The sequence below is a fragment of the Artibeus jamaicensis genome, unplaced genomic scaffold, assembly GCF_021234435.1.
Source record: "Artibeus jamaicensis isolate MK-2021 breed Jamaican fruit bat unplaced genomic scaffold, CSHL_Jam_final scaffold_833, whole genome shotgun sequence".
NCBI lineage: Eukaryota > Metazoa > Chordata > Mammalia > Chiroptera > Phyllostomidae > Artibeus > Artibeus jamaicensis.
The window spans coordinates 15003684-15023619 of record NW_026522056.1 but is presented as its reverse complement, the minus strand read 5'-3'; positions in this window follow the sequence as shown (position 1 = coordinate 15023619).

Below are 19936 nucleotides of genomic sequence, written 5' to 3'. Positions count from 1 at the left end.
TGGATCAGTCCATCAGTACGTTTGAAGGAGTCGGCAGCTCCGTATTCTCCTTTAACTCATCAATATTTTATGGTGTTTCCTGCATCCAAGGGTTTGTTCAAGAGCAAGTCTCTCCATAAACGCAGGCAGGCTCTTTGCAGCCCCGCCCCCTGTGTGTCCACTGCCGCTGTGCGCTTGCTTCTGTGCCCGTCCTCACGTTTGCCGTCTTGCTGCCGAAGGCCCCAATCAGAGAACCGTGGCTATTGAGAACAACCCGAAACTGAGTCTGAGTTCTCTGGAGGAAAATAGCTACAGAATTCCATCAAGTCTGCTGTAAACGTTTGAATTTCACTTCCCCCTACTGTCGACTTCCACCCTGTGAGAGGAGACAAAAGAACTAAAATTCTGAAGTCCCTCTAATTGAAGCGGTCTGTGATCCCCTCTGCACACAGCGGGATGTTTCGGCTCCAACAGGTCCACCAATTTTTGCCAACAAGCGTGACTTAATGACTAGCACTGACTCCCTGATATGAATGACCTCGGAAAGAAAATAGGTGCCACCTGTCCTACCTGCCTCCTCGCTGCTGTCTTCACCACCTGGCTGGGATTCCTGGAGGCTGTTGCTTGGTTTATTTGGGTCCCTCTGAGTTCAGGAGTTCTGAGGAAAGATAGGAGGGGTGCTGTGTGCTCAGAATCAACTAGCTTTTCTTAAACATCTTAATCAAACAATCTAAGGTTAAATGTGAAGAGGAAGCATGGTAAAAGTAGGTGAAAAACCAGTGACAAATAACTCATCAGCTTTCCTTCCCCTCCAGGAAAAGCTGGCTCCGAGCCCTGTTCAGGCGGGGAGTGTGTGCAGCCTGCCCGGAGCCCTGAGGTCCCTGAGGCAGGGAGGGGCCCCCACGCCCACCCCAGCCGGTGGGCCTGGGTACAGCACTTGCTTCTCTCTTTGCCTTCCTCTCTCTCTCATCCAGTGCTGCTCACTGTGAATGCATCCTTCCTCTGGGCCATTGCTTCTCATCCCCTTTTAATCCATTCTCCTTTGGAAAAGCATTTTTTAAAGTCTTATCCATACCTTTCCTCTCCACCTGCCCACAGAGCTTGTGATAGGCATCGCCCAGACACAGACAGGCCTGTCCTACCCACTTGGTGTGGCCGCCACCAGCTCCAGCTGTCCCCTCTCACCGCTCCCCGCTGATTACTGGTGACTGATTATTGGGGATGCTGTCTTGTCTCAAATCCCGAGATTCTGCAGTAGAAGACAGTCCCAAATGCATTCAGTGACTGTTTCTTGAGCATCACCTCCACGCCATCAGGACTGTGAGAGGCCGGGGTGCAGTGGAGATGGAATAAACGCCCTGCTTTCAGGAAGCTTCAGGAAGACGCATGAACAAATCCAAAATGGTCCCTGCTACTGAAACTAGGTACGGAGGGTTGCGGGTCCCAGAGGAAGACGTGACTAGCTTTCCCAGGGAGTTCCGGGAAAGGTTTTGCAGGCAGAGAAAGGAAAGGACAACCAGGAACAAGACGTCCATGTTGAGGGGCAGGGGGTAGAGGGAGTGGCCCGTGGTGGCGGGGAGCTGGGGCACGGTGGGCAGGGCTGGGGAGGGGTCAGAGCGGATGCTGGAGAGCAGGTCACCCTCAGATGTGAGGGGCGGCAAAGGCATTTGGACTTGACCCTGTGGAAAATGGTATAATCGCCAGATAGCTCAGCAAGAAACTGAAAAATAATTTGAGTTTTAGGTCTTCCAGTGTAAAGCTGCCTGTTCAGCCAGCATCCCAGGGTCATCGAGTGGTTAGAGGTTAAACTTGAGGGGGGAGGAAGCGGGTGTGGGAGCTGCCGCGGAAAGTAGAAATATAATTATCCTAAATCACTACCTGACTGATTGGAACCCTGCATGAACCGAACCCGTTGGCTGCCGTCCTGGCGTGGAGGCAGCTCGGCTTCCCACCTGACATCACGATATTCCAGCGAGAGACAAGCAACAGGATTTCTGCAACAGTGCTTTGCAACATGCAGGCTGTCTCCCCCCGCCCCCCCCCCCCAACTGATCATTAGTACTGCAGTTTTCCACGGGCGTGCTCAGAAGTACCAGCCAGGCCACCCACCTACTCAGGTGGCCTCCTCGGAGAACACAGTCCCCTTCCATGTAACTGGAAGGCAGAAGCATCTGACAGAGGGAGGGGCTGGCCACCGCCAGTCAGATCGGCCAATCAGACCGGACCAAATCGCGTGATCGTGAATTTTGTTCTCGTAATTCAGAATAACTGTGAGGCAGGAAAGATAAAGCATGCTTTGTTGCTCTCTTGTTTTTTTGTTTTTGGTTTTTGGTCATGTTCCTTGGGGTTAATTAAACTGGCTTCTTTAACAACAGGGCTCCTCAGAACCTCACACACACTAATGAGCATTGTGAATTCAAAAGAGGTTTGTGTACGAATCTCTCAAGTTGACTCGATACCGACTCCCACTCCTATTTCCTGACCCCTACTGCCTGGAGGCCCTACAGGACCCTCATGAAACAAAGCGGTGGCCCCTGATCTGCAAAGGGTATGCTCCAAGACCCTCAGCGGCTGTGGATAGAGCCAAACCCTCTTTGTACTGCCTTTTTCTATGCACACATACACACATATGGTAAAGTTTAATTTATAAATTAGGCACAATAAGGAATTAACAGTAACTAAAAAAACAATTAAAAAATATACTGTCATAAAAGCTCCGTGAATGTGGCCTGTTTCTCTCAAAATATCTTGTGCCAAGTTCACCCTTCTTCCTGTGGTGATGTGAGATGCTGTGGAGCCTTCGTGATGAGATGGAGGTGAGTGAGACGCTAATTAAGTAAAATGCAGGTGACTTGAACACAGGCCAGGCAACTCCTCCTCAGGAGATCTGACGACCCAGATGGCTGCTAAGTGACTTAGTAGAGAGCATCTGAATGAAGGGATGAATCATGTCCCAGGTGGGACACACACACACAATTTAAAACTTATGAGTTGTTTATTCACGGAATTTTTCATGTAATATTTTGGGGCTTAGTTGACCACAGGTAATTGACACTGCAGATAACAAAACCGCGGATAAGGGGGCAATACTGTGTTAGAATCTGCTCTCTGTCCACTCTATGTTTCAAAAGGAAAATACCAGTTTTCAGGGGAAGCTGGAGAGGCAGGCATCGGTGGGAGAAGCAGCGGTGGGGGCTCTGGCCTTCGAAGGCCCCCAGCTCTCCTCCTGAGCTGCCGAAGGCTGCTGGGCCCTGTGCCGTAGCCTCTGGGTCTCACATGAGGAGCTTCCCCTGCTGTCCTTTGTGGAAACTTGACCTACTTCCATCTGCCTCACCCCACAGGACCATCTGCTTGTCACCAGCACTGGCTGGTAGCTTCATCCAAACTCCTGTTTCCAGTCCTGTTTTAGCCCTGGCCCAGAGCTTATTGAAAGAACTCAGTGAAGCAGGGCCCAAGGCTGTGCCATGAATGTTCTCCGATTGCTGTAATACTGGCTTATGAAATATTGCTCTGTTTCCTCACATTTTCTAGTTGCTATTTGTTTTTTTTGTGGGGGAGGGGTCTTTAAGGGCACTTTGTGTTCTGTACTCTACCTTGCGTAGTGGTAGGTAATTTGCTGTAAGTTTTGTGTAGGTTCTCGGGCTTGATCTGGTTTTTGATCTTTGGGTATTATGTTGCTTGTGTTCTTCTGACACATTGGCTTCCCGAAAGGCAAGAAGGGATCTTCATTCATTTTTGCTTTCATGTTTAGTGTGTTAGTAAGACGTGCTGTTTGGGGTTGGTATAATTGTTCAAAATTATGTGTATGAAGTGCTTTCCACAAGTGGTTATGGTGAGGTGGTCACATTGAACGGGAGCATCTGTCCTTTCTTTAGTGGGAAGCGCTGTTTGATCCTGAGTTGGCCCTTTGAGTTTTGGCCCCTGGCCTCTGTCCCTCAAGGCTATGCCTGAGTTCTCTTTGTAAAACAAAAAGACAGCTGATTTCCAAAACCATGTGGTCAATTCAAGAAAATTAAAATCCAAACTCTCCAACCAGATAAGAAATGATCCTCCAGCTTCAAGTTGTATCTCCATCACCGTTATGTACTCAAGGTAGAAATGTCCTGTTGGTTCCCTCTCCTCCCATGAAAATTCTTAGTTACCTTTAAAAGCTTTCTTTGACTAAAAGAATACATTTCTTTCCTTCTCTTGCGCCCTGGACATACATTTCCATCTGTTTATGGGGAAAAAATCTGTCTGGAGGGCCTATGAGCTTGTCAAATTCAGCCAGTCCAGAGATAAACCGCATCACCCCCTCCAACCCGCCCCTTCCTCACTGTCCTTAGTCGAGACAAACAGCAGACTCTGCAGAGCTAAAGAGGCTCAGATCTCCCAGTCCACGTGGTGTCTCCCTTCTTCCTCTTCCTTATCTCACGTGACCTAATTTAAATTGCCTGAATTCTGAAGCAGTCGTTTTTCTTGCATGAATCTTTTTCTTCTCTCCTGCCATCGTCAGCTCTTCAGTTGTCTGTCCCGCACAACTGAATAATCTCCTTGGTGTCTTCTTGGGAGAACTTCTCCTTCTTATGAGAACTTGCCCTCCTCTGAATCCACCTTCTACTCAGCCAGAAGAAAGACTTAATTAGCAATAAATACTCCTAACTCCACCTAGAACCCACTACCAGTATCCAGCAGCAGGTCCTCAGTGATAATCCAGGTACAGCTGCAACAGCACATTCCTTTCAGGGAAGGACTATAGGTCATTGTGGGCCTGATCCAAGTGACTCTAATTGCACCTTCACTCGCTCACCCAAAACTACAGGAGCTCACGGCCATGTTCTGATGGCTCTGGGGATTCCTCCAGGCTCACAGACCGGCCTGGCTTCCCCACTTTATAGTCTGTGCTTCATACCAAGATTGTCCTGCTCTGTCTGCCCTCTGATGAGTAGTGGCCCAGATGGACTCTCTGATGAATTTTGGAGGTGCTTCTTGAATCATCCTTGGTATCCTGGTCTACTAGCCACAGGCAAATGCCACACAGCCCTGCCAAACAGGGACACTGCAAACCAGCCCAGATCCAGTACCATGACCTTCTTCTGGTTGAGCAGGGCGTCTGGGTGAGACTTCCAGTGACAATAGTAAAGACTATGAGGTTTGAGAAATGAAGTTTACTGGCAAGTCTGAGGACAATTGGTGGCCTGATAGGTAAGTAACTAAGAGGAAGGGCCATTCTACGAGTTGCTGAAGAAATTAACCTCTAAGAAGTGACACTTAAACAAAGATCCCAGTGATAAGAGGAAATGAATGCGAACAATTTTAGTGAGCAGAGTGTACTAGGAAGAAGGACCAGAAAAATTATGAAAACAAGTAGGAATGATCTTGGATGAGTCTGAGGAACAGAAAGAACAGTGTGGCCAGGCCTGATGATCAAAGAGGTGGCTGAGCAGACATGAGGTCAAACAGAAAGACACACTGGATGGCGTAAGCTCTCAGTAAGTTTGTGCAAGATGTTTGCATTTCCCTCTGAAGGCAAAGGGCAGCCATGATCTGCAGACACAGAAAAAAGAGCAATACTAGGAATCACAGTGATGGAGCATTTATCTAGGTTTCTGCTGATCACACAGGGAGCAGAGACAGATCCCCCGGGAGGGAGTGACTAATGAGATTCTTAGATGTTCGCAGCCCACACCTGGCTTCTAGGGTTGCTGAGGTGTTCCAAGAAGAAGGAGACCAAATAAATCCAAGAGGGAATAAGCAGGGACCTAATTGATATTCTGTTATTGAGTCTCATAAACAGAAAGAGGCTGAGGAAGTAGACAGAATCTAGAGTCCCAGGACTCAGGGAGGCTGGCGACGTGAGCCCCAAGACAGTGCTACTGCAGCCCCAAGACAGATGCAGGGTTATGGGTTACAGCAACAGAGCCATGTTAGGAAAGCAAAAATACTCACACTCCTGGCTGGCCCTGGACAGGCCACGCTGGTCAATTTCAGCTCTGCGCAGTGGGTGCCCTGAGGCAACACGCACAACCTAAAAACACATGCAAAAATGGCACCCTAATATTTATGTAGGGTGGGTCCCAGAAGTGACCAATATGCTAATCATACAAATCCCAAGTTCAGGTAAAACAGAGTCCTTGACCTTTGTAATGGCCTAATAAGTAGATCTCCCGTGAGAAGAGCCTCCTCCTTTCATGATTGTTCCTTTCCTTGCATGGTAAATTTACCTTTGCTAATATGCAATGGTAAAAAAAAAAAAGAGAGAGAGAGAAAAAGCAACCCTCCCAAATAGAAGGTACTTTGAAAGTGCTAAGACTGCTCCGTTCTCTGACAAGACCTGCTGTGCTGGCCAACAGGGAGGCTTTGGAATAAAATTAGGACTGTATGAAGGATGAATGGGTGCAGTCTCTCTCCTGCAGAGCTCTGCTGTGCGGGTGGGGCCAGAGTCGTCACTTGGTTTATAAGCTCTAATAGAGCGTCTTTCATTCAAAGATCCCAGGACACTTCACAGCTGCTAAAATGATCCTAAGCAAATATTTGTAGCCACACAGTACAGGTGGGAATATGGCGGCACTGAGAGGAAAAAGGACTGACCGGAGACCCCCAGAGTGAACTCAGAGGCAGGACCAGAATCCAGGACCTCAGCCAGTTCCAAGCTCTATCTGCAGGATCGGGCCTGGGAAAGGACAGTCAGGGCTTCTTGACCGAGATAGTCACGATCAAACAAATTGGGGGAGGGTCACAAAAGCAGCTGGTGGGTGCCTGCTGCATCCTAGTCTGACACCACTCGGCACCAGCGTGCGATGACTTGGCCACCTGCAGCCCTAAGTGGTTAGGTGCTGTAATAATGAAAGCCCTCTGATGAGGTTGACAGCGTCTGTCAGACTGAGCATATGCTGTAATGTTTTCTGTGTCCCTGACAAATTCACTTAATAGCTCCAGTCAAACCCATTTCCTATGTGCCAGGGCCAAAGAGGCCAATGAACAAAAGAACCACACGGCCATATTGCCAAGATAAGGGTGGACACAGTGCTATCCATCTGGGCGGGCTGGGCTCTGGGTCAGAGCACCAGAGTGAAGATTAAAGACTGCTATGATCTCAATGTTTGTGCCCCCCATCAAAATTCCTAGGTTGAAATCCTCCCCCAACAAAATGATGGTATTAGAAGGTGGAGCCCCTGAGGGTGGAGCCGTCATACATAGGATCAGTGTTCTTATAAAAGAGCTTCCACAGCGCTGCCTAGCCCCTTTTGTGATGTGAGGTTACAATGGGAACTCTGCAGCCTGAAAGATGGCCCTCACCAATGATGCTGGCACCTTGATGTTGAACTTCCAGCCTTTAGAGGTCCCCGATGAGCAATAAACTTCTGTTGTTAATAAGCCGACCAGCCTGGGTTACTTCTTTGCAGCAGCCCAACAGAGTGAGACAAGAGTATACTTCGACATGGTCCTTCAGCATGGGCACTGCCCCAGTCTTGCTGTTGCTGACCTTAAAATAAACGAAACCCCAACACAACGTACAGTTGTGACTTAAGGTCCTCAGGCTTCCTTCTCTCAATTGGCTGCACTGGAACTGATTAGCAGGATGGCCCAAAGGATTTGGGAGAAGGGATAGGAAGAAGGAAATAAGAAGGGTTAAAAACTCATGGTTGCTGCCACCAATGGTACTTCCCATTAGGGCTGCCACCAGTGGTTCGTAGCCCATTTGCTCTTTGGAGGCTGGTTTGTCCTGGGGCTTCCTCCAAGGGTCAGTTCTCAGTCGAGTTCTCTCTAGATACCAGGAACTTGGTGGAGCTGCAGGGCCCCTAGAAAGTCACCAACGTGGCCACGAAAGGTCGGGAGCCTGATCCACAAGACAGAGCAGGAGTTACAAATTCAAATTCAGACTCCTCCATCTACTACTTGCAGGATCTTGGGCTGGTCATGTCGGCTTTTTGTACTTCATTTTTCTGAGTATGTACCTGACCGGGTGGGGGACACAAGAAGTTGACACAGTGAAGCACTTAGAACAGAGCTTGGTCTGTAGGAAGAACTCAATATATGTCTGACGTTATTATTTTGATGTCACAAACTTGAAGTAACCCAGAAATTATTAGTTTTCTGTTTCCTCTTCAATGCAGATCCAATTCACTCTTGGGTCCAGTTTAACTTGGGAGTTACGAGTAAGACATGATTTCCAACTTAAGTAGCTTTGGTTAAGAGACCACTTTTGTTGACAGGAGAGGGGGAAAGTCAGGCTAGGCTGAGTAGCCCCCCATCACTGACAGTCCACTCAGCCTCAGCCAAGGCTGACCCTGGTTAAAATGGAGAGACAGGCCAGATTTGCTTACGTGGAGCTGTTCCCGCCCACCGCCCTACAATCCTGGGCCCACCCAGGATCTATGACCCCGGAAACTCCAATGCCAGGGCATCGATGGAAGCCTGCCACCACCAGTCAGTCAGCAGGCTTGCAGTGAGTTGGGGAGCAAGGCCAGTTGAGGTGGGATACCCACAGCTTGGGCCTGGTGGGCACAGCCAGGGAGAAAACCAGAAAGAAGGGGTAGACCTCAATGCTAGGCTTCCTCTGAGTAGGTCTTGGGCAGTTGAAAAGCATTTTGTACACCTTGAAGTGCCACCCCAATGTTAACGGCATTATTAAATAATTGTTACTACTTTTCATCCAAAATCTGGTTGTTTAGTATCTATATAGCAGGCAACAAAGCAAAGGAAGCCAAAGAGGTCTGGGTTTATGTGACCCCAGTGGCTGATACGTGTGCCTCAGATAAGTACAGCCGCCTCTCAGAGCCCAATCTGCCCCCCGTGACGGCCTAAGACAGCGGGGCCTTTGATGGCCTGAAATGATCATGCAAAGTGCTTGTCCCATAGCAGACAGAAACCACAGAGGTTGCTCTTTCTTTCTGTCTGATGAAGGCCCGGGGTTTTGTTTTGGTTTGTTTTTTACATAGAAATATAACTTCATAAAATTAGAAAACAAGACGGAGGCCCCAGGGAAGGCTTCAGAAGTAATATTTTCACAGCATCTCTCCTCTGTTCAAAGACCTGGCAGAGAGGGAATATCTGTTTCAGTGTGGTTCAGACTGGAGCAGCAGTTGCTCAAGAGCGTGGGGTTGGGGAATGTTTTCAGCACACAGAGCTCTTTCGCTGAGCTGGGTCCTGTCCCTGCGGACTCCACGCAGCAGGAGCCTCCAGGTGTGCACACGCCGAACAAGCAGCTTGCCGAGGAAGAGCAGGGCTCCGGGGGGCCTCAGCGTCAGGCTTTGTGTGTTGCTGGAATGCTTCCCGTGGTGATCAGTGACCACAGAAGACAGTCCTCACAAGTCATGGAACGCAGAGGGGTATCCAGGGACCATGGGAGCATGTCACTCAAGTCCTGACACAGCCAGCACCTCTCACAGTTCTTCACATTTCCCCTTGCCTGGGCTGCTTCCAAGCCTCCCATCAGGCTGGTCTAGGAGCTGAGAAGCTCTGTTTGCAAAATCTCCTATACCCTGGAGGTCATGGCCATGTGCTTGTCAGATGTGGGGGTGGGAGTCTGTGGTGGTCACAGGGAATTACTATTCCACCATCAACTTGATTGGCACCTTTCTGCTCCCTGACCTTATTCCCTCGTGCTTGGGTTGTAGTAACACCACCACCTCATGGACGAACCTGCTCACTACAGAGAGATGGCCTTGATGTTGTGTCCTTAAGTCAGTACTTTTCTCCTGGAAATGAACTCTTCTTGTGACATCCACTTCAACCTTCTAGGCCCTTGGGGCCAAGGAAAATATCCATGGGGAGTATGAGCAGATCCGACCCATCGTCCCAGAGCTTATCTGTGTGTACATACAGGTGCAGGCAGTTTAAATCCACACAGTGCGAATGGGATATGAGAGACATGTCTATGCAGATGCTTAGCAGATTCGTGCATTGGGTGTGTGAGCTCCAGCTCATTTATAGCAAGCACATCTATTTTACTTGAAATAAAACAGTTAAATAAATGTCTATTTATTTATATACATAATAGAAATACTACATATTTATTCCTGAGCCATTCTGAGATGCTCCTTCCTGCCTTTCACACACACTTCTAGGGCTTCCTACTATAGGATTTCTTCTCTGCTCCTCATGTGTATTTTAACTTGATTTTCTTGGGAGAAGAATTACTCAGCCTCTCGGCCTTGAGATGCCTATCAGTAAAGAAAGATTAGGGGTGGGCATTGCTAAGAGACCTAGAACACCCAGCCCAGACCTGGCACTTGCAGGCATTTAACAAATGGCCAGGGTAGAGGTGGGGAAGGTGGATATTGAGGCAGCAATTGTTCTTGTGGAACTAGGGACTTGGAGAGTTTGTTGTGCCCAAGGTCAATGACACTGAGGAAGGCCCAACAGTCCTTGCCCTCTGGAAGCAACCTGGCTCCCACCCCTGATTTCCAGCAGCTCAGTTATTGGAATGAGTAAACTGATCAGAGCCTGGGAGCTCAATTCCCAGGCATCTCTTCCTGGTCCTTTGGCACCGTTATACACACAGAAGGTGGAGAAGCGAAGCAGATTTGAAGTCTGGTTATTTCACAAGGAATTGAGTGAAACCGGAGATGGTGGTTCCTCTTAGTGTTTCTGGATGTCCAAACACAATGCTCCCCCTTGCACAGGTCCCTGGAACCTGGGAGAATTTGCAGCAACCTAAGTAGCATTTTTTTTACCATGACAGAACAAATAATGAGCACTCCCATTCCATTCTCTCTCCTTGCTCAGTCTGTACCAGTGAGTTCTGAGAAGACTTTGAGAGCAGGATGTCACAGAAGAAACTTTGTCCTGTTTCTAGACCTCTTATGTAGGTTAGACGGTGAGAAGTTACCAGGCCTAACACCTTGTATAACCTACTAACCAGCCCAGGCGAGCACAAACAGTATGCTAGTGTGTAGAACACACACACTGGAGACCAAAGGCATAGGTGACTTTGCCCGATACTATGACTTCACCATGACTCACTTTCCTCATCTGTTGAATGAGGAGGTTGACCTCAATATCCTTAAGTTCTCTTTCAGGATTAACGTTCTCCAATTTTTCCATTTAAAAACTATAATAAATTCAAACTAACTGGTGATAATGATGATCCTCTTCAAGATGTCAGAGCAACAACACAGAGAATCCAAAGCAGCAGAAAATCAAGAAAGTTTCTATGTTTGATTCAGAATTGACCACCATGAGGGTCATCTCAAACTATCGATTGTTCTTCAGAGAACTTAGTGAGTCTGAGCACATTAGTAATGAATGTTGGTAGTAGTTCACATTCTATGACCACTGGTAATAGAATGGTAATAGTGGTAAACCGAGAGAGGACGGAACATGTGCCTGAGAGAAAAGAAGTCATTCTCTAGCTTGACAATTAGCACCCAGCCCCAACCCGGAGAGACGGCACTTTTAACATGCAGTGTGTATCTCACTCACAGGGCACTTTAAGATGCAGATTCTGGTGTGGTTCAGTAGGTCTGAGGTGGAGTCCAAGATTCTGCATTTCTAACAAGCTCCCGTGGGAAATCAGATGCATGCGTGCCTGTGTGTAACATAGATGCCCTAGAAGGTCTTCTGAGTATTGAATGAAAGATTTAGATTTTAAATGCACTTGTGGTTCAGAGGATGGGGACAACCCCAAATATTAAAGGGGGAGCCATAGCTTTCTCAGAAGAAAAGGGTCAAACTAGTGTGAGCAGAGAATGCAGCTGTGGTTAAATGCTCATGGATAATTGAGAATTAATGGGAAAGTGGGGGAGGGAGCGAAAGTGCTTTTCAGGCGGCAGGGACTGAGTGTTAAGCTGACTGCAGTGCTTTTAAGATGCAGTGGCGGTTCTGAAACACGGGGACCCTCTCTCAAGGCCCTGGCCCCTCCGTCCTTTGAATCGAGGTTTGCCTTTGACTTAATAGAACAATTTTCTCCTGGTGCCACTACAGCCATTTCATTCTAAGATGGATTGCAGTGCGAACTGATCTTTTTCCATTTCATGTCCCAAACCGCAGCACAATTAGTTTCTAAATAAATGTCAATGGCTTCTGGGGGAGGCTCTGAATGTGAGGCTGGGATAATAGTGGCCGGCCACAAAGAGTGCCCACATTGGCTGTTCCCCTCAAAGGGCCCAGGGGTTCTGATTGCGCCCATTGTCCTTAGACGCCGAATTTCCTGATAGGCGTTGATGCTGATGAGAGTATGTTGAACATTTTTGATGCAAAAGGCAGAATTAGGAGTTTGTTTTTAAAGTCAACATATGTTTTAAGGTCAACACAGATCACTTCTGCCACAAAACAGTTGTAAACTCATGACTTTTGTCTTGAGAGACCACAGTCACGTGTAGAGATGACTCCCCTCTTTACCCCATCCTTCTAGCTAAGTGACAACAGATGTCATGGGTTGAATCCCCCAAAATCCATATGTTAAAGTTCTAACATCAACACTAACATCAGACGTGACCTTGTTTGGCAATGAGGTCATCACACATATAATGGGTTAAGATGAGGTCAACTGGAGTATAGTGGACCCCCGACCTAATACGACCAATGTCCTTCTACAAAGGGCAGATCTGGACACACATACACACACGTAGGGAGAATGCCATGTGAAGATGAAGGCAAACTTTAAGATACTACATCATCTATCAGTCAAACAATACCAATGATTCCCAGCCGAACACCAGAAGCTGGGGAAGAGGCAAAGAACAGATTCCCACTCGCAGCCCAGGAGGCACGAACCCGGCCAACGCCTTCATCTCAGGCTTCTAGTCTCCAGAACTGTGAGACCACACATTTCTGTTATTTAAGCTGCTTGGTTTGTGGTTCTTTGTCACAGTAGTCCTAGGACACTAATGCAACAAATGCATGATAAAATTAGGTGTCAATAAAATTAAAATTAAGCCTTGGAAAAAACCTTTTCTTCTGTGAAATGAGGAAGTTGAAGCAAGTGGTTAACAAGATCTCTTGCATTCTAGAAAGGTAAAGCATTCTGTGATTCTCCAATATTCTGATATATGAATCAACCTAATGCCATTTTGTCGATAACACCTGGCAGGCCAGAGCTGAGCAACAAAGGCAGTGCCCAGAGGAGGTTAAGCACAAGCAGAAGAGACAGAATTTAATCAAACAAGTAACCGGCAGAAACTTTGTGCCACAGGGACCCCACCTGCTGAACAGAGACTGGACCACAGCCGTCTGAGCGGGGCCCTGGTGGCAGAGGGCAATCTTTGCAGGAAGCCAGGGTGACCTAGCCTGGGCCGACATGGCCCCAAGCTCCTCTTTCTACAGGCAGGGCAGTCTAGGAGCAGAACTTAGGAGTCAGGCTAAGAGCCCTGGCCTGCCTCTCTGACCTCCTGAGTGGGCAGTCAGCAAAGAGCTAGGAGATCCTCTTCACAAACCATAGTGGGCAACCCGTGACTGCTCAGTGATGTATGTCAAAGGAGAACCTTGGTAAATTGACAGGCAGGAAGCCAGAGCCATCATAATTTGGTGCAGAAAGAAAATGTCACCACAAGTTGTAGTTATTGGCAGGTAGCATTTGGGTTACTTGTTCATCTGTGAATAGGACAGGGAAGTGGTCATTCTATGCTGTTCATTACTGATTTTTCTAGTCAGTGCCTTGTATTATAAACCCTCAATTTGTTGTGTGAAAGAAAGACAATAAAGTAGGAATTTGTTCCAGGAATAGGGAAAATAGCCAATTTAGTAATTAGGGCCATATTACCCTTCTAGACTCAACATTAATTAGCTGCTGATTTGAATTAATATTATTGTCATTACATTGATTATATTATTATTGCTTGCTGGTGAAGGATAATGTGTGCAACCACAAAGGTTAGCTTAGCAATTAAAGAATTTGAATTGGAGAGGTAGAGTTAAGCTTTCCCGTGTTGTCAGTCAACAAATATTAATCGGCTCTTTGATATGTGCAAAGCACTGGGCAGACAGTTGTAACCAAGGTTCATGGCCACATATAAAGTGGCCAAAGATTATCATTCAAAATAACACAGTAAGCAGAATTCCATGTTCCTTGAACAAACCCTGTTTTTTCTCTCTCTTTTTATACTCAGACCACACACACACACACAAATGCTACCTTACAAACCATCTCTCATCCTTCAAGGCCTACCTCTCAGATTACTTTATCTACCTGGTTCCTCCAGATCAGATCTGCTGTATCGGGACAGTCCTTCCTCTTACACCTGCTAACTCATCTCCAGTCTCTTGACACTTAGGTTCTACCTTATATTCTAGCTAATAGGTTATTTGTAAGCCATCTCACTAAATTGTATGTTCTCTGATGCCATGGGTTGAATTATGTCCTCCCTCCAAACTTAGGTCCACCTGATACCTCAGAATGTCACCTTATTTGGAAATAGGGTCTTTGCAGATGAATCTTGGGATGTGCTCATCCTGGATTTAGGGAGGGCCCTAAATTCAATGATTGACGTCTTCTTCATAAGAGAAAGGGGAGGAGATTTGGAGATGGAGCACAGAGAGAAGTCCATGTGCAGATGGAGACAGGAATCAGAGTTATGCTGTCATGAACCAAAGAACGTCAGGAGCCACCAAAAGCTGAAGTAACCAGAGTCAATGAAGGAGTGTCCCCTATGGCTTTCAAGGGAGCATGGCCCTGCAACACCTTGATTTCAGACTTCTGGCCTCCAGGACTGTGAGAGAATAAATTTCTATTGTTTTAAGTCACCAAGCTGGGGGTGATTTGCTATGGCAGCCCTGGAAAACTAATATACCAGAGAATAATTTATGACTTACCTAGTTATCCCCTTAAACTTGCTCATAAGGATTCGTGAAAATGCAACGTTTGCAAATCATTAATCTCAGCTTTATAAAAAGCCACTTAAGAAGCACTTGTAAAAATAAAAGTACCAAGGACCAAGCAAAGTCAAATTATGTTAATTAGTTATAGTTTTCCCTGATGTGTGTCCTGGGAGGTCCACGTGCCTTTTGCATGAAAAGGAACCAAGGAAGAGTGCTTGGGCGTGGCCATGAGGAGTGGCCTGCTGAGTGCAAACATCTCACTGGGGCCCTGACAGCTGGAGGGAGCCCCTTACTCACTGTGAAAGGGGCTTCCAGGGGCATCTAGAGCCTGTCTCTGTGGCTCTGAGTGACACAGAGAGACTCTAGTTTCTGGATGCCTAGCTGGATAAGACGGGGTTTCCCCAACAGCCATGCTAAGCACACCCAGGAATTTGGAGCAGAGGATAACCTTATGTCCAGGTAGAAAAGGCTCTGTCATTGTCTCAGAGGTCTCCCCAGCAGACACGGGGGTTGGGAAGTCAGGGTGGATAATCATTTCTTTGGGTTAAGCATTAGCTCTCCGAAGCTCCTATTTCTGATACATAAGCACCTTTAGGAGATCCGCTCAGAAACCCACTAATTGTCTAGTGGCTCTTGATTTGTCAAATACAACTTGTAATGGCTAACATATATTGAGTGTCCACTCTATGCTAGGAATTTACAAACATTTACACATATTTAATCATTAAATTCTTGTGGCAACCCTACAAAGTAGGTGTTCAAATTCCCATTTCACAAATGAGGAAACTGGAACCTACAGAGGTGAAATAACCTGCTCAAGGTCCTGCATACAGTCAATTTTGCTGGGTCTCAAGCCCTAGTGATCATTCTGCCTCCAAATCCACAGCTACTCTTGCCTTTAAAAGGGCCTCTCTGCCTCAATGGAGGCTTGAGAGCCAATGGAGGCCCTTAGTCACAGGACGGATAAGGTAAAGGGGAGGGCAGCTGCTAAAAACCAGCTTCACAATTTCTTCCACATCTCCTCTGCCCTACCCATGCATGAATGCTGTTTGAAGCAGAGTTCTTTAGAAATCCAGTGGTAGCTGATTGCATTAGCTAAACGAGCCCCTAAGGCACCTATTAACCCTGTTTCCTGCTGCTGAGAACACATTTTGCATCCCCTTCGATTTTTGCCCTGGAACAAGAATGTGACTTTACTTTACTTTACTCTGATGAGCCTTTTCCTGGTGTTCTGGTCAACCACAATAATGAGATTTTTGCTCTGACAGAAGTTAAATTCTCAGCTGGAGGATAGGTGAGACTTCACTTTGGTGATAACATGAGAAGCACTCTTCCAGAGCCTCTGCTCCTGTCACTTTTTTCATTTTGATTTAAATGTTTTGCCCTTGTCTGGTTCTTTCCCACTCATAACTATTTGCAAGATGGATGCAATGTAATTGTCCTTAGTCACAAACCATGGACAAATCATTATTTCAATTGATACTGATCATAAATTATTCTATCAACTGCTCCACTGATCTACAATCCATAGTAATGCCTTTCTCCACATCCCTCAAGAATATAAAACAAAAAACAAAAACCCAGCACGATTTCAGTCCAGAACCTTCCAGCACAAGGATGTTTCTCTGACTTCTTGCCTCCATGGCATTTCCTGGAGATGTAAGTTATTTAATACCTATATGGTGATGTCTGCTCTATCTTTTTATTGTTCCCCAGTGGCCACTGGAGCTCTCTCATTCAAACACAAGCTCATGTGAAGCCAAAGAGAAGGCAGTTACCCTGCAGGGCACCACACAGCTGTGCTTTTTAGTGTTTGCCGAATGGCTTCCTAGGGTACCAGCGATTGCCAAAGTGCTCTGTTTTGAGTAAACAAACTTCATCGTAACCACAGATCACTGTGGGCATTGTGGCCCTATCAGTTATTCTAGACCAGTACCAAGGCACTCCTTGCTCAGCCTGGGCATCCCAGTACGGGAGCTTGCATGCAGCAGCGTGGGTCACCGCTGGTTTTGTTGGCAAACCTGAGGCAGTTGTTTCCATTTAGAAAGCAGCCTTCTCCTCTTCAACCATAAAGTAACATGTGTTGCTCCTTAGAAAACTGGACTCTACAGGTGAACTTGGGTCGCTGGGTTATGGCCAGCCTGTCCTTCATCCAGAGGGTAGCAGTTTGCTCCATCATGAACTCTACCAGGGCTTTGGTGACACAGATTGAAAACTCCTGTGTCTGGGGGTCTGAGAGGAGAGTAGAAATGGTTTATCCCTTTGAGACAAACCATCCTGGATGCCTGGATCTGCAGCAACACATCCACATGGATTTGTAGAGTGTGTCTGGCTCCATCTTCACCTTACATCTGCTCTTGACCTGTTACACCAGAGCAATTCTGGAGAAAGGAGGAGACTGAGGAAAAAACCAGGCTTCCTATACCTAGTTCCTGGTACCTCTTTGTAACAGGGCAGACCCAAGAAGGGGACCCCAAATAGAGATTTGTGATGGGGTCCAGAACTCAAGGTCTAGGAAATACTAGAAAAAAATATATATAGGATGTCCTCACCTCCCCCCAAGTCTGAGCTGGGGGAATGGGACACATGGAGCAGGGACATTCAGAGCTGTGTTGTATAGCAGCAGCTTTGCAGCTAACCTCTGGCATGGTCATTTAGTGTCATTTAACATATCTATAACCTTTAACTGGTTTCATGAATATGTTAAGTAGCCATGGCCATGCTTTGAGCCAGGGGGATGGAAGTGACTTCCACTCAAGATATAACTGGGAAGCAACTCCCCTGGTTACAGCATCTGCATGAGAGCTTGGAGATGATTGGCTCCACGTCATGGGGCCACACCTGCCCAGACTCACTATGGCAGCCAAGAAAAGCTAGAAGAATACAGGAATGCTGGCAGGTGTAACTGATTGTAGGAGGAGTCGGAAATGGTGCTGCAAAGGAAGATTGGTGCGGGATTTAAAATTTAGGCAGGCAGCCATATGGGGGAGAACCCCGTATGGCAGAGTGGAGACCCCGTGGCTTTGGGGTGCTCCCTTTTGCCATGTGGCTTAAGAAGCAGGAGAGACTTTGCCTGGAAGAAAAGGTGTGAAAGGACTCTTGCTGCTGGGCCAGGAGAAGGTGCCACGTGGCTTTGGATTAACTGGAGATCATGGCAGTAACACAGCTGCTGGTGCCGATTAACTGAATCATGGACTTCTGCTTCTTTTCCAGAAATACAGCACCCCAGACTAGGCAGAGGGAGAAGGAAGAACTGTGTGTGTTTGTGGGTATTCTAAAGGACTTTAGTATTTTCATTAAGACATTACTCTAAGTCTGTATAACTTCTAAATAAATAACTCCTTTCCTTTTCACCAATCTCTGGCATTGAGAGATGACTCTGGCAGCGGTCAAAGTGAACCTAGTACAGGAGAGAAACCCCCAGAGCAAAAAACGGGGGTCCTTTTAGTAATAGTATATTCGATAACAGTACCTACCCCCGCCCCCACTCTGCTTGGGTCTGTTCTGTAACATCTTGAGTGTCTACTGCCTGAAAGGGAAGAATTGGTAAGGGCCGAAAAGGTCAACAGGGGATGAAGGTAAAAGGAAGCCAACCCCAGCTGAGTCAGCCAATGATTCTACTTCCCAGCCTTGTCTGTGTTCTCCTGGGTGGGGGAATTGGCACTAGGTTGTAGGAGCAGATGGAAATCCAAGAGAACTGCACTAAGTTTGGCTCTCACCGGTGTCTGGGAGCACCAGGCTAGGTGAGTCACGCAGCCAGTGCCTCCCACTCCTCCAGGGATGTCTCACTGGGTGGTAAGATTTATGCCAATTGATGATATCATGACCCAAAAGTTATTAAAAAGACCATGAAGACAAGCTGTTAGTGGCCACATTCCCACTGTCCAATCCAATTAAAAGCTTTTATTCTCATACATGAAACTCAAGAGTGTCCATAAGTAGTTGTATGACTCAGACACACCGTAGTCTACGAGAATTTTTCAGGTGACCATGGACAGATTTTTTATTTGACCCTGAGGCTTGCTCATCATTCTGCACTATCAAAACCTTTTTCTAACTCCAATAACATCCCCATTGACATATATATATGAATGGACAGAGCTCATCTTAAAAACAAAAACTTTCCCTTGACCTTAGACTCCCATTTAACCACGGTCCATCTTTCTGCTTCTCCATGTAGTAAAACTTCATGAAAGTTATGAATGATCACTGTCTATTTTCTCATTTACCATTTTCCCCCAACAAGCTTCCTCGTTCCCAACTGTATTGGAGTGGAGCTGCTGACTTTTATGGGATCCAGAGGTCAGTTCTCTGCTTCATTTTGCAAAACAACCCAGAAGCTATTGTTAAAATCGATTCCTCTCTCCTTCTTGAAACTTTTTCTTCTCTAGAGTTCCATGATCACAATTTCCTCAGTTTTCCTCCTACCATATGATGGTTTTTTGCCAGTAGATCTTCAGAATCCCCAGGATTGAATCTTCAGATCTCTTCTCTTGCCTTCCCCTCTTTCCTTCCCTTCTTTCTCTTCCCATTCCTTCTCTTTCCCATCGTTTCCCTTTGTTCCTCTCCTTTCTTATTTCCCCCCTTCTCTTCTCCATTCTCTCTCCAAGTACAGTAGTCCCCCCTTACCCACAGCATCCAATGAAACCATGGCTAGTACCGAACACTATATATACAGGTACCACTTTTTTCCTGCACATACATAACCATGGTAAAGTTTCATTTATAAATTAGGCACCACAATGTTAACAACAATAACTAATAATAATATAGAACAATTATAACAATATACTATAATCAGTGTAATGTGAATATGGACTCTCTCACTATATAAATCTATCTATCAAAATATCTGATAACCAGAACAGCTACTAAGTGACTGTCAGGGAGCATATACGGTGTGAAGATGCTGGACAAAGGGATAGGTCACGTCATTGGTGGGACAGAGCTCAATAGTGCTGGACAGCCCAAGATTTCATCACTCTCCACAAAATGACATGCGATTTAAAACATACAACGTGTTTATTCTAGAATTTTTTATTTAGTATTTTCTGACCATGGTTAAGCTCAGGTAATTGAAACTGCAGAAATTAAAACAGCAGATAAAAGGGGACTACTGTGGTCTCTTTCAGTCTCCTATCATCTATACCCTCATGACTTTCAAACCTATCTCTCCAGTCCTAAACTTTTCCCGAAAGTTCAGATCCACATGTACAAC